General features: G+C 43.4%; 1 pseudogene; it reads left to right on the plus strand.

Annotated features, from left to right (window-relative positions):
* Positions 1-228: 228 nt before the first annotated feature.
* Positions 229-658, plus strand: LOC112927417 (small ribosomal subunit protein uS8-like; annotated as a pseudogene).
* The last annotated feature ends 15,641 nt before the right edge of the window (positions 659-16,299 follow it).

The raw sequence follows: 16,299 nt of genomic DNA on the forward strand, positions 1-16,299 counted from the left end.
GAAGAACATCTTGGAAATGACAACTCTGAGAATTGAGAGCAGCACAGTCAGGGATGGTGCACACCCATCAGTTTGCCCTGCTCTTTATCCTTCCCAGCTCAGGCCCTGCCCTCTAGTCAACAAGCAAGTATGATGCTTTTTTTTTTTTATGATGATGATGAAACTTTTCTTTTCCTCAGAAAGAAAAATGTCCCTCCTGTCCTCTTTCCGCCATCTCTCCGTGCTGCCACAATGGTGTGCATGAACGTCCTGGCAGCTGCTCTCAAAAGCATTAACAATGCTGAAAAGAGAACCTGGCAAACGCCAGGTTCTTATCAGGCCACGCTCCAAAGTCATCGTCCGATTTCTCACTGTGATGATGAAGCATGGTTACATTGGCGATTTTTAAATCATCGATGATCACAGAGCTGGGAAAATTGTTGTGAACCTCACAGGCAGGTTAAACAAGTGTGGAGTGATCAGCCCCAGATTTGATGTACAACTGAAAGATCCAGAAAAATGGCAGAATAATTTGCTCCCATCCCGTCAGTTTGGTTTCATTGTACTGACACCCTCAGCTGGCATCATGGACCATAAAGAAGCAAGATGAAAACACACAGGAGGGAAAATCCTGGGATTCTTTTTCTAGGGATGTAATTCATACATGCAAATAAAATGCCTCAATGGAAAAAAAATAAGAAAGAAAGAAAAAAGAAAAAATGGTCACTCATGGCCATACCTGTGCAGGAGAAAAGCAAGATACAACATTGTATCTTTGCTAGGATTGAAATTTTGGGAAAAAGATATACCAAGGGTTATCTTTGAGTGGTGAAATAACAATTAAATTTACATCTTTTTCCTTATACTTTGTGTACTTACATTTTTTTTTCATGGTGATTCTGAGTTATGTTAGTACTTAAAGAATGTGAGTCTCCCTCTGCCATTTTCAACCAAGGTCGTCTCTTAAACCTTCTCTATGAGCCAAATATCTCCTAGAAAATAAGGAACTCCCCCTGCCACCTCTTTGAGTCATGGAAAAATACCTTCCAGCAATAACAGAAACCTGGTGGTCATTTCATTCAGCAAAACCACAGCTCTGTCCTGTCAGGGTCCTCTTGTCACCCCGAGCCCAAACACCATGCTATTTACCACAACGCCTCTTGGGGATCCATCACTCACCTGTAAAACCAGAAGCAACATCATGTAGCCAAAATCTCAAAAGCTTTCAAAGTCTTTTTCCTTAAATTCTAGAGCCCCTTGGTTTTATCTGGGCACATGACCACTGGACTAGATCTCCTGGCCTGCCTATCAGACTGATGTGAAATTATAACCAAGTCTGGGCAAATAAATATGAGCAACAGCAATCTTGTTAAAGGTCATCTTATTCACAGTGAGGCTACTTGCTTCAGATAGTAATCTTCGCTGTAAAGACGTGGATATTGTAAGGATCCAGCTTCAACCACGCAGATGGGACAGCACCCAAAGACATCACAGAGCTGTATGACAGAAGCTTGGGTCTCTGAAATGGCATTGTGCAGCAGAGCCACCCACTTTCCTGGGCCTCTGACCCCCAGTCTGTTACCTGAGAAAGAAAGAAAGAAACTTCCATCTTATGTGACACACTGTTCTTTAGGTATCTTTGTTACTTAGCCTGTGTCCTAACTAATGCAGCAAGCTAGTCCTGACTTCAGATTCCTACTCTGTAATTTCCTAACTGTATGTCCTTGGGCAAGTTACTTAAACATTCTGGGCCTTACTTCCTTCCATCAGTACATTGGAAGTATCAGCCTCTATCTTGAATGGTTTTGAGAATTAGAATAATGCATATAAAATACGTTACACAGTGCAGGCACCTGGCGAGGTCAGAGCACAATTACATTGTAGGAGTGATTGTTCATGTAATAACAACCACTCCTTTGCATGCTCAGCTTCTATGAACCTCTGATTCTTCTCTTTGAAGAAAACTTACCTTTCCAGGGAGGTGTGTGCTTCTCATTTGATCCCGCCCCCTCTCTATTTTGCCTTCCTCCTCAGATCTTTGTTCCATTGTACCTCACCCGCACCCCATTCCTGCTGCTAGACAAGTTAGGGTGTCAATCCCATCCACATGTCAAAGCCTTTTCCCACTTGATCTTCCAGGTTCTGTCCAGTTAAGATTCTTGTCTTATGCCTGTGGAAATGGCTGCTTGGCCATTCCCCAACCCACCCTTTTCACCTTTCTGCTTAACTTATTAACTTAATTAACTTAACTCATCTTGACTTAATTAACAACTTAAAATCTGAGCTCACTCATTTCTGCCAACTGCTTCTCTTCCTGCTTTTCTCTTCACTGATTCTCCCTTCTATTTTATCCTCATTTCTCAACTTTCAGATTACCTTGGCTAGAAAACACAGAGAGTCCTGCCTAGAAAAGCTGCCAGCCATGCAGCACCATGCTGTGAGCCGCCTTGGCTCTAGCTGTTGTATAGGCATCAGATAGCCATAATCAGAGGGGCAGGCTCTGGGTCAAATCCTGACACAGCTATTCTGGGTTCAAATCCTGGCCTTGTCATGGTTTAGGAACATGGCTGCGTCCAAATTCCCTAATCTCTATGCCTTGGTTTCCTCACTGTAATATAAGGGAAAACAGCAGTGCCTTTTTCACACTGAGGCTTAAAAGATGCTAGGCATTGAACTACTTAAAATAGGAAATGAAACAGATTTACTACTGATGCAATGGAAATACAAAAAAAAAATCATAGGAAGCTACTATGAGCAGTTACACGCCAACAAATTGGACAACCTAGAGAAAGGGATGAATTCCTAGAAACATACACTCTACAAGGACTGAATCATGATGAAATAGAAAATCTGAGCAGGCCAATTACTAGTAAAGAGATTAAATTAGTAATCAAAAACCTCCCAACAAATAAAAGTCCCAGGCCAGATGGTTTCACTGATGAATTCTACCAAACATTCAAAGAAAATTAATACCAATCCTTCTCAAACTCTTCCAAAAAATAGAAGAGGAGGGAACCCTTCCAAATTCATTTTATGAGGCCAGCAATATGCTGATACCAAAACCAGACAAGGATGCCACCAGAGAAGAAAATTACAGGCCAATATCCCTGATAACCATAGATGCAAAAATCCTCAAAAAACATTAGCAAATTTAATTCTACCATACACTGAAAGGATCATACACTATCATCAAGGGGGATTTTTTCCAGGGGTGCAAAGATGGTTCAAAAATCTCCCAAATCAGTCAATGTGATACACCACATTAGCAAAATGAGCGATAAAAATCAAGTGATCATCTGAATAGATTCAGAAGCATCTGACAAAATTAAACAATGATTCAAAGATTCTTGCCAAATCAGGTGTAGGAAAAACATATTTCAATAAAGGCTATAGATGACAAGCCCACAGTTAATATCATACTCAGTGGTAAAAAGCTGCAAGTATTTTCTCTTGAATCAGGAACAAGAAAAGGATGCCCACTTTCACCACTTTTATTTAACATATAATTGGAAATCCTAGCCAGAGTAGTTCAGCAAGAAAAAAAATTAAAGGCATCTGGATTGGAAAGGAAGAAGTAAAACTGTCGATCTTTGGATATGACATGACACTATATAGAAAACTCTAGTCTATCAGAAAACAGCACTCATAAGCAAATTCAGTAAGGTTGCAGGATACAAAATCAATACTCTAAAATCAGTTGCATTTCTATACATTAAACTATCAGAAAGAGAAATGAAGAAAGTTGTCCCATTTACATTTGCATCAAAAAGAATAAAATACGGAGGAATAAATTTAACCAAGAAGATGAAAGACCTCTATTTTGAAAAGTACATGACATTAACGAAAGAAATTGAAGGCAATACAAATAACTGGAAAAATATTCTGTGCTTAAAGATTGGAAGAATCAATAGTCTTAAAATGTCCATACTACCTAACATAATTACAGATTCAGTGCAATCCCTGAAAAAAGTTTAAACAAAAATAGAACAAACAATCCTTAAACCTATATAGAAGCACAAAAGACTCCAATAGCCAAAGCAATCTTGAGAAAGGATAACAAAACTAGAGGCATTTTCTTTCCTGATTTCAAACTATGTTACAAAGATGTAGTCATTAAAACAGCATGGTATTAGCATAAAAACAGATACATAGATCAATGGAACAGAATAGAGAGCTCAGCAATAAACCCATGCATATATGGTCAATTAATTTAGGACAAGGGAGCTAGGAATATACAATGAGGAAAAAACAGTCTCTTCAATAAATAGTCTTAGGAAAACTGGACACCCGTATGCAAAAATTAAAAAAGTAACTCAAATCGCTATCTTATACTATACAGGAAATTTACTTAAAATAAAGACAAAGACCTGAAACTATAAAACTCTTGGAAGAATCATAAGTGATAAGCTTCTTCATATGATTTTTTGAATCTGACATCAAACAAAAACAAAAATAAGCAAGTGGGACTACATCAAACTAAAAAGCTTCTGCACAGCAAGTGAAACCATCAGTGAAATGCAAAAGCAACCTACTGATGGGAGAAGATATTTGCAAAGCATGTAGCTGATAAGGGGCTAATATTCAAAAGAACTCACACTACACAAAACAAAACAAAACAAAACAAAACAAAACAATTTACCGCAAAACAAAAAACTCCCCGAAAACCCATGTAATCTGATTTTAAAAGGGGCAGAAGATCTGATTACATTTTCCCAAAGAACACTTATAGATGGCCAATAAGTACATGAAAGGATGCTCAACATTATTCATCATCAGAGAAATGCAAATCAAAACTACAATGAGATCTCACCTCACACCTGTTAAAATGGCTATTATCAAAAAGACAAGAAACAACAAGTGTTGAAGAGGATGTGGAGAAAAAGGAACCCTTGTACACTCTTAGTGGGAATGTAAATTGGTATAGTCACTATGGAAACAGTATGGAGGTTCCTCAAAAATTAAAAATAGAACTACTATACAATCCAGTAATTTCACTCCTGGGTATCTATTCAAAGAAAACGAAAACATTAACTTGAAAAGAGATCTGCACCTCTGTGTTCACTGACCCATCATTTAGACAGCAGCCAAGATACAGAAGGAACCTAAATATCCACTGACATATGAATGTAAATGTACATTTGACCCTTGAACAATGCAGGGGTTAGGGACATCAACCCCCTGTATAGTCAAAAATCTGTGTAGCACTTGACTCCTCCAAAACTGAACTATTAATAGCCTACTGTTGACCAGAAGACTTACTAACAGCAAAGAGTTGATGAACACATATTTTGTATGTTGTGTGTATTATACATCATATTCTTATAATAAAGTAAGCTAGAGAAAAGAAAATGCTATAGCAAAACTCATTAGGAAGAGAAAATATGCTTAAAGTACTGTATTGTAAAAAAAAAATCCACATGCAAGTGGACCCATGAGGTTCTGCAAAATACAAATCCTTGCTATGCAGAGTCAACTGTATACACAACAGAACACGATTCAGCCATGAAAAATAGATCTTGCCATTTGTGACAACTTGAATGGAACTCAAAGACATTATACTAAGTGAAATGAGTCAGACGAAGAAAGATAAAACCAGTTCTTGATACAAAGAACAGATTGGCAGTTGCCAGGGAGGGGAAAATGGGTGAAGGGGGTCAAAATGTAAGAGGAAAAAGATATTAAAAACAAACTTTCTGAATGCAAGCCCATAATAAAGTTAAAAGGCAAAATAAGAACTGGGTAAACAAAGTTTCTAAATGTTAATTTGTTAAATGTAAGAAGCAATCTTTTTTAAAAAAAATAGTTCTTTGAAGGAGAGACAGAGAGGGAGCAAGCAGTGGGGAGGAGCAGAGAAAGTCTTAAGCAGACTCCATGCTGAGTGTGGAGACTGATGTAGGGCTCGATCTTATGACCCCAAGATCATGACCTGTGTGGAAACCAAGAGTTGGAAACTCAACTGGCTGAGACACCCAAGTGCCCGTCTAAGAAGCATTCTTATAAATAAATAATGAAAATTGGAAATAACCTAAATACCAAAATGAGGGATGATGAAATAAATTATGGGCATCCATAAAACAAAATAAAAATACTTTTAAAAGGAAGTGCTTATGGGATGCCTGGGTGGCTCAGTGGTTGAGCATCTGCCTTTGGCTCAGGTTATGATTCTGGGGTTCTGGGATCAAGTCCTGCATTGGGCTCCCCACAGGGAGTCTGCTGTCCCTCTGCCTATGTCTCTGTCTCTCTCTCAGTGTCTCTCAAAAATAAACAAACAAACAAATAAATAAATAAAATCTTTTTAAAAAACGGAAGTGCTTAAATAAAAATTTAACCACCGGGCAACTCTAAGGTCTTCAGTAGCATAAAGAAAAACATTCAGTTTGCATATAGAATACTTAGAAGAGTGTCCAGTCCCCAGGAGTACCGAGGAGGTACTCCATAGATTTTAGGCGATGGCTATCCTCATATCCCTGTCCTCCCTTCTCCAGTATAATCTAGTCTCTATGATAGCAGTGGGATATGCAGTAAAAATCCAACACTTGTCGGAAACCTGTGCCTTGGAATTGGAGGAAGGGAAGCTGGGCAAACAGCACCCACTCAAAAGGGCAAAGCTAAAGACAGACTCTTAGATGGGTCAACTCTCCCTACCTAAAAACTTTCATCATCTCCCTTCTCCACACCCTCCACTCCACTGCCTTCACTTTGCATGGCCTGGATCTCACCCGTCAGAGATTTCTCTGGGCTAACTAGCATCCTTTCAGAATGCAAACCTTTCTGGAAGGGTTTTCCTTCACAGTCTAAGTCCTTTCTTCCACCAGGATGGTAATTTCATGTGTACTGAGAGCCTGGAGCTTCTAGCATACAAGGAAGTGAAGAAATAGTTTAAGTACAGGGTAAGCAGACGTGAGTAATTTGCTGCAGTGAGGAGCTGAGAGTGGCTCAGACCAGGATCCCATTACCCAGAGTCTGTGGAGAGGAGGGCAGAAGGGCAAGAAATGCAGAAGGCCAAAGACAAATGTCTTTGATTTTTTTATGCTTAAAACATAGTTCTCTTAAAGAGTAGGAAAGGAAAAGATTTCACATGGAAGGAAATGTTGTAATCAAACCATCTTGATTCCTGCCCTTGCTCCTTTTACCCTGTGCCCCCTACTCACTGTCCCCTTCGCCCCGTCCTCAGTCCTGGCTGATCCTTCGTTTGAATCCTGCTGTGGGATTTTGATTATATTTTAGTTACTCAACTTAGCTTCAGAATTTGCCCTGGTCCCAAAGTCAGTTCTTAGATGCTAACTCAACTACCAGTCCTCATGCCTGGATTTCATCTCAGCCATTTTATATATTCCTCTTGTCTGAGCCTTTCTAAGCCACTGGCAACCATGGGAGTCTGCTGGGCCAGGTCATCGACCCAATGCTGATGGCCATCTGCTTCCGCCTTTCACCAACCTGTTCAGCTGAGCCTCTGTCCTGGGCATCACTCTGGATGCCTCTCTCTCTGCACACTGACTGGGTGGTTCCTGTCCCAGGACATGGGATGAGGGACATCCTCTTCTTTTCTTCCTTTCTCCTAAGCTAGATGACATCTGCCACCCAGAACCAATGACTCTAAATACTTTTATTTTAGCTACATTAGAGCTTAGATGAATTTTGCTATTATTATTACCATGACCAGTGAAGTTAACCACTAAGCATAGTATTTCTTTAGGGAAATAATGCAAGTTCCAACCAACCAACTTAAAATGAGCTTTGAGAAGCCATTCATGTTAAATGAACTTTTGAAAAATTCTCTATGCACCTATTTACAAGATTAGGGAGCAAGTAGATATCATCTGATGGGACTTGGTGTTATTTCTGTCCCCACGTAGTGTACAATTAGCATTCGAGCCACATACCAGCTTCACCAACACCAGAAGCTGAAATATAAATACCACTCAAGCGAGGTTATTTAGATCCTCAATCAGATCGACCCGATCTCAGCCAATTATTTTTCTGGCAAAGTTAATTAGAATGTGTCTAAAATGAGTGAGATGTGAAAGGCAACTTTCCATTACTTATTCCTCTAGCCATTGCCTCAAAGCTGGAGTCTTGTCCTTAATTTCACATTACAAGTACCTTCTAGAAAGGATCAGGTCTACATGTAGCCTTTTAAAATTAAAACCAAATTACGTGCCTGATAATTTCAGCTGAAATATTAAATTGGGTAGAAAGTTAATCACAAGTACGTAGGAAGAATTACAAGAGAAAAAAAGAAGTTCCAGGGAAGAAGCGAGGCTGGGAAAAGAGCAAGAATTGATCTTACTTCCCTCACTTCAGAGCCTTAAGCTTTTGAATGGCTGCAGCAGAAGTCTGAGAACCTTCTGTGCTGTTAGTTTCCATCCCACATCCGGCTTTTTGTTTGACATCAGGGCACATCACCTAACATCACCCAACCAGAGTGTGTCACCCTCCACAGTCCTCAGACTTGTCACCTGTGAAATGGGAATATGCCTCTTTTGTAGACTGGAGTTTATGGTTCCTATTGTTCTGGCCTTGGAACATTGTTGACAAATAAAGACATGAGAAATTGCTTTCAGGGAAAACAGCTCATTAGTTATTACTCAAAAAAAGAAAAACAGAAAGAGAAAGAGAAAGAAGCCAAAAGCAAGATCAGTGATTCATCCAATCTTGAACTAGAAAGGACAGAGAGCATATGGTAGCCAAGGGCTGCCTCACATGTTTGCTCCAAGAGTCCAACGAGAAGAAGCGAGAGATGACCAAGTACCCACCTTACCCAGCCCGAGTGTGGGTCTCAAGCTCAGCCCCTTTCTTGGCACTTTCTCATTGGAAGAAGAGGTTCTGAATGCTGATTCTGTCTCAAAGCCCAAGACACACTTTAAACATCTGTGTATAGTGTGTAAAGAAGGTAGGTGTTGTGCCCAAGATTGCGAATCCGAGAAACTACCAAGGAGCCGACCCCGATGCAAACACACGAGGGTTTATTTACAAGCTTGAGCTTGGGTCCAAGTATACCCGACACAGCGGAGCAGGGACTTGGACCCCGAGGTGGGTTTCAGCTTAGTTTTTATAAGCTGGTCTAGGGGATCTTCAGAAGGGGTGGAGGAATTTCTCAGGTTCTGTTTACATTCTGATATGGGGCTTTCAAGGGCGTTGAGCTCTGTTCTCAGTCTAATAGGGGCTTCCTGCCCTTGGGTTGGGCTCTGTTCTCATTCTAATAGGGGCTTTCTAGGACGTTAAGCTGCAAGCTGTTTTCTTCCTATAACTGAAGTAAGGTAAAGTTCAGCTCTTATTCACAGGGGCCTGGGATGGCTGCACTTGTGATAACGCTGAACTCAAAGTGGAATGGCCTTAATTTTCTCAGCCTCCACAGGTGTGTGTGTTTGTGAGTGTGTGTGTGTAGGAGGAGAGGGAGGGGAAGGAGACTCTGCTATGTGTCTCCAGGAAATGTAAAGAAAACAGCAAAGTAGCAAGCATATATGCTTGCTTCCAGAAAATAACGGGGGTACATGTAGGATACACACCTGTGCGCGGGACCCATGGCAGCTCTGCGGGGCTTCGAGAATGTGAGCACCTGGCACCAAGCTGTGCTGGTCTGGAGGGACTTCCCAGGGGAGGAAAACTTTCAACAGATGTAAAAGGGAGGGTCTTTTAGGGCAGAAGGTCAGGCTGTCTACAAAGCTCCATGGATTCTGGTTATAGGAAGTACATTTGTTTGTTTGTTTTTTTCAAAATTACAAAAACACCTATTACATTAAAAATATTTGAGACAATACATAAATTATTACTGTAAATCTGAATGCATTTTTATAAGGTGAGCCACCTATGAAACCATTATCAAGATAAAGAAATAGAATATTGCAAACCTCCTCCTCTCCACACGCCGGTCTTTCCTGATTACTTACCATCACCCCAAAGGAGACGGTCTTCTGGCTTCTATCACCAGAGGTTTATTTTGGCTGTTTTTCCATTTATGTATAAACCGAATATTATGGTATTTCCTGTTTTGCGTATGGCTTTTGTCACTCAGCCTTATAATCGGTGAGCTCTAATCCATGATGTTGTGGGCAAGAATAATTTAGTTCATTCTCAATATAAAAATGCATCACAATCTCTTTATCCATTTTACTATTGATGGAAATTTGGGGTTTCCAGTTTAGGGCTCTTATGAATACTGTCACAGTGAACATTCTTTTAGATATTTCTTGGTGCACATAGCTGTACATTTCTCTTGATTGTGTGCCTAGGAGTGGAATTTCTGGGTCTCAGGGTTTTAGGAAGATTTCTAAAGAAATCTAGCAAGATACAGTGGACAGAACAAAGCTGAGCTGGACAGAGCAGGTTTTACCCCCTCTCTTGCTGGCCTGAGATCTTGCACAGAATCTGGAGCACTTATCAGAGCAGGCCCTGCAAAGTCACTGTGATTTCTCACCATCCCAAGGAACCCTCTCCCGACCCTGCTTCCTCTTTCAGCTCCTGCTCCATTTTGCTCCCTTGAACTGCATAAAAGAGGTGTCAGCTCACCATCTCCCACACTCTTGACCTCACCCCAATACCACTCCAAGATCACGATGACCCACATTGCCAAATCTCGAGGTTAGTGCCGAGACCACATTCAGAGCAGTCACCCCTCTGCTTAATGTGCCCCCTTCACAAGGTTTCAGTGGTATCACAGGCTTGCCTGCCCTTCGATTTCTCTGGCTATGCTTTCTCAGATTGTTTTGCTGATTCAATCCTTTCCCCAAACCTGAGATGTCCCAGAGCCCCTGATCAGACCTTGGCCTTTTTTCCTTTCTGTCAAGCCTCATGCACTAGATGACCTCTTCCAGGATCATGCCTCCTATAGTATCTCTACGCTGCTGACTGCCAAATATTTGTCTTCCACCCAGACCTCCTCCCTGACCTCCAGACGCATCAATCAAACTGTTAGCTCCACCCCACCCCTTGGATAGCTTTTGGTCGTCCCAAACTTCATACAACCCAACCTAAAATCCTGACATCTTCTCCCCAAATTAGCAACTCAGTAGGTTTTCCTTTCTCAGTTGATGACAACTGAACTCTTCCAGTTGCTCAGGAAAAAAATCTATGGACTCACTCTCGATACCTCTTTCTGTCACTCTCCATACCTGGTCCAACTGCAAATGCACCTTGAAAATATATCCAGAATTTGACTGCCTTTCTTTAGCACAAGTACCATCATCCTGAAGCAAGCTTCTCACTTGGGTCATTGCAAGAGCCGGCTGTGGTCTCCCTGCTTCTGTCCTTGCCTGCCTAGCCTCCCCGCAACACCCAGTCTCATCTGAACACAGGAGGAATGCAATCTTGCTGAAATGTGATGTTGTCCAATGAGTCCCATCTCACTCCAAATAAAGGTAATGTTGTTACAGTGACTGGAAGGGCTTGCGTCCTCCATACTACCCCCCTAGGCTTTTTGCCTTCATCTCACTCCACTCCAGGCACACTGGCTCCTTAAAGAGCATACCAGGTGCTCTCCTGTCCACAATCCTTTGCACCTCTGGCTAGCTCTACCCAGATTGCTCTCACCCTAGAGAGCCCATGGCTCTTTCCCTCATTGCTTTCACACACACACACACACACACACCAACATTTCAGACTGTCTTTCCTTGCTTCATTTTTCTCCTAATACTTACTGCTACTGACATTCCATAAATTTTTCTCATTTATTATTTATTATCTGGCTCTCTCCTCTAGGATGTAAGCTCAGTGAAAGAAGGAAGTTTTGTTTGTTTATTCAACACTATCTGTAGGTGGTTACCACCTGGAGGAAGTGGGCTGTGGATGCTAAGTAGACATCTGCAGGCATAGAAGGGGGAAGACACACCCCGCAAGAGCCTCAGGTGAAGGTGGAATGCCTAGAACAGTGACTCACACAACAAAGTCCCTGCCTAACAAAAATTTATTTAGTGAATGAGTGAAGAAATCCATGAATTAATGACTATGAAGAGATAATGTTTTATGGAAGATCCCAGTTCACAGTGAGTGCTCAGAACAGTGTTAGTTTTTTGGTCAATTGGGAGCGACCCTGAGCTTTCCATGCCTGTTGTAACTGTTATTTGTACATTGGGCAGCTCCCAGGGAGCCCTGCTAGGCACCTAGCCCTGCTAGGCACAGTGTGTGGCAAGTGTCCTGCAGTTTCTGCCTGGCTTCCTGAGTGCCTCTCTCTGATTCTCTGGATCTCTCTAGGAGCAACCCTCCAGAAGTGGCCATTCAAGGAGCAATTGCTCCCACACATCTTAGCTTGCATGTACTTCTCAGCCCCACAGTCGGAATGGATTCTGAAGGTTAGAACAGAGACTGAGACACATGGGGTCTCTGGATGCTTGAGGTAGGGGAAACCATGCCACGGAGAAGAACACACATGGTGGGTCCTAGGAGTCATTTTGCACAGGTCACTTCTCACCTGGGCTTGCCCTGCTCTTGCCCAACCCCAACCCCCAAAGGCAGAGCTTTTGTGCAGCCAATGTCCTCCAAAGCTGAGACATGGCATTTCTCCAACTACCAGAATGTTCCTGCCAGCACCGCACGGGGTTGCTGTGTTCCACTTTCCCTTGAGATTCCTACCTGTAGCGTCTTTCCCTCTATGCCTGTCATCATAGCCCACTACCTCCATGTGGTTACCACCTCCAGATAGTCATGCTCTGGCCATTTTCACTTGCCCTTATGGCACATTACCTACTTACCCTACTTGTGTCACTAGACTGAACTCCACGAGCTGACCATGCTGATTCATGTTCCCTGACCTTGCATGGTGTGCTTAAAGAATGACAGAAAGGAATAAATAAAATTGATTCCTTTGCGGGGAGTGAGAGCATTAGTTACGTATCTGCCAAGGTGGTGAGGAACAAGGCAGAAGGAGTGCAAAACAACTTCACTGGCTCCTTGGAATACGCCATTCTGCCCTTTGGTAAAATGACAAATGGATTTGCTTGGGCAACACTTTGCCTCCTGTGTTTTCCCACAAAGTCCTTTTCACTGAAACCATGTGGCATCTGGACATCTATCCTAAGAGAAGACATTCTAACCACGGCATTCTGTATTCACGATGCCTGCATGGGGAACAGTTGTTGCAGTAATGAGGGAAATACACAGTGGGGACAGCTCACTGGCAGTGCTGGCAAATATTTATAGACGTGAACAACTAGCAGAACACACTTGATAGCTGAATTAATACGGAGAGCTGGAATCTCCACATAGCATTAGGTGAGAAGGTGTACTGCTGTCAAGCCACAGTTCGGCCTCCAGCTCCCCAAGGATGTATTTTCCTAAGTGATGCCAACGCAAGAACACCACCTTATCTCTTTTCTTGTTGCCCACTGAGGGTGACCCCACCTGATGCTAGAAAGCCTTCCCACTTCGTCACCATTTCTTGCTGTCAAGAAGTTACCTGTGGCTTTCTTGAATCTGTGGTCCAAGCAAGAAACAAGCCTTAGGGACAACTTGCCTTTCAAAGAAATCACCTGCCTCCCAGGAAATGTTTGTCTTGTGACCCTGCCGATTGGAACATTGGAAATTGGCTTTGGGGAGGCATGGAAGGGCCTGGAAAGGTCTGGAAGGGTCTAGATGGCAGATGTGAGTAGCCTTCAGGCAAAGCCTTCTTGGACTGACTGTCAGTGCATGTATTTCACTCTCAGTGGTGCAGAATCAGAAGCCTAGAGCTGCAAGGACTGCACCATCTCTCTAGTCCACTTGGTTGAGCTCCGCCCTCTTCTCCTAGGAGGAAACAGAGGCCCAGGGCTATCCAGGGTATCACTGAAGGACACAGGCAGTGAAAGAACTGAGATTGGAAACCCACCGTTAGCTCAGTTGGTCAATCTCTGTCCTTGACACAAACTTCATGTGTGACCCAACAGGGGGAGATTGTGTGGGTGCATGCACATGTGTGCACATGTGTGTGGTATATGTAAATGTGTGTGTGTGTTGTGCCCAGTGCCTACCCAAACCGAGTCTCTGCTTTCAACTGAGGAAGGGGAGCAGGGCAGGGAGCTTCAGAAACCTACAGACACCCTGCCATTCCTGCAGACATTCTGATTTAATTGGCTTGGCATGGAGCCTGGGCTTTAATGTTTAAAGTGTCTCCTAAGGTGATTCTAATGTACAGTCAGGCCTGAGGACTCCTGGCCCCAAATGACCACTGAGCTTCCATCAATCTGAGCCTTCCAGGGCTATGTGATTCTACAGGGACAAGCTACTATCTGTTGGGCCCAGAGCTTGGCTGGAGGACGGCAGGTCTCCCAGAGTGATTTCAGCATCTCCTTCACCCTCTCCTCCTATCCAGTTCCATTTCCACTAGAGATCTTGTGCTGTCCCCTGGCTCCTCAGAGGCACCTGTACTCCGTAGTGTTCTACTGGAGCCCAACCTTTGTGCAGGCCTCTCCTTTGTCCCTCCCCGGAATGGATGCACTCCATCCTCCAGGGACATTTGGGCTGATCTCTGAGTGATGTAAAGGGCTGAAACTAGCTTGATATGTAATCCTCCTCATCTAACACTCTGTTGCAGATTGAATCGTGCCCCCCTCAAATTCCTATGTTGAAGCCCTAACCCCTCAGGATGTGACCTCATTTGGTGTCTTAGTTCAGGCTACTATAACAAACTAGCACAGACTGGGTAGTTTGTGAACAACAGAAATTTATTCTTCACAATTTCAGAAGCTGGAAGTCCATGATCAGTGGGGTCACATAACAGTGAGGCCCCTCCCCCTGGTTCCTAGCCAGCACCTTCTTTGTCTTTTCTTGTGGCAGGAGGGTGAGGGAACTGTGGAGTCTTGAATCAGAGCACCAATCCCATCCTGAGGCCCCTTTCCCTCATGACCTAAGCACCTCCCAAAGGCCCCAACTCTTAATACCATCACTTTTAGAGGTTAGGATTTCAACATATGGGTTGCAGGGGTGGGGGTGGGGTGGCACAAATATTCAGACCATAGCATTTGGAGACAAGGTCTTCATAGAGGTCATCAAAATGGGGTCGTTAATGTGAGCCCTATACCAACATGTCTGACATCCTTATAAAAAGGGGAATTTGGAAACAGACATATACGTGGGGAGAAGGCCGTGTGAAGATGAAGTTGGCCAAGTACAAGCCAGGGAGAGAAGTCTGGGACAGATCCTTCCCCTGAAGCCCTAGAAGGAACCAACCGCGCTAACACCTTGATCTTGGACTTTTAGGCTCCAGAGATGAGACAATAAATCTGTGTTGTTAAAGCCCTGTAGCCTGTGGTATTTTGTTACTATGGCCCTAGAGTAGCCTACTGCCCTTCTATATGGCTAGGTCCATAGAGCCCAGCACAGAAAAATTGCATGTTGTATGTGTTTGGTAATGCCTATTGGAATAATTTGAATTTCCCTTCATATAGAGGCTTCCGCTCCATGACTCAATGGATGGACTTACTCTGTGGTCCTCAGGGACCAGTCACAGTGGCATGATGAAGGAGTAGCCCTCCTCAGCTCCTCACATCACAGGTGGGGGCAGTGACTACTCTACTAGATATTGGCTCTTCCCAGGGGTCCTTTTTGTCCTTGCTGTCAGCAAGGACACCCCTGAGTTATCTCACCACTTGCCCCTGCCTCATTGCTTTGCTACCATCTATATTCCTTACCTTGTGAAGCTATTGCTGTTTCACAAACTCAGCTGCAGCAACAAGGGGAAAGAAGTGAAGTTGACCAGTTTCACCAACACAGATGTTGGGGTGACTGTGACAGTGGCCAATGGCATGGTGGCAAAGAATTGCACCAAGAGGGGAGCAATAAGCAGGACAGAATTTATTTACTCTCCAAGGGAGGAGAGGGGCCAGGCATCAAGAGAGATGCTGGCCCGAAGTTTCTGTCAGGCTGGGACTTGGAGGGGTTTTGAAATATGTGAGAGGGTTGTAGCTTTGCCCCTGGGAGTCAGGGTGTCAGGAGGGGGGTGACTTTTAGCCAGGTAAGCCAGAGGTGGCAGGTTTCTCAAGGGGCTCTGTCCAGAGCTTGTCCAGGATGTGGGTTGTGGTCAGGCTAGAGAAGAGTTTGTTTTGTAGTTGGGGTCAGCTTTCTGAGAATGTAGAACACCGTGACCTAGAAAAACAGAGGGCCAAGTGCAGACACCTGGGAGTTTTGTAAGTGTGGCTGGGGGTGGGAGTGGGGGTGTCTTTGTATAGATTCCTTTTATCTATGAAGGGGAAGGGCATGAGCCACGGCCCCTCAGAGACCACCAGGGGGCTGGAGATCACTAGCAGTGGGTCTCCATACACCAGGGAGGTGCTAGGATAGTTCACAGGCCATGGAGGGCAAGGAAGCCGACTTTATCCAAGACTACGATTTCCTGGGAGCCTTGGAAGTTGG

Source organism: Vulpes vulpes, chromosome 4, assembly GCF_048418805.1.
Source record: "Vulpes vulpes isolate BD-2025 chromosome 4, VulVul3, whole genome shotgun sequence".
NCBI lineage: Eukaryota > Metazoa > Chordata > Mammalia > Carnivora > Canidae > Vulpes > Vulpes vulpes.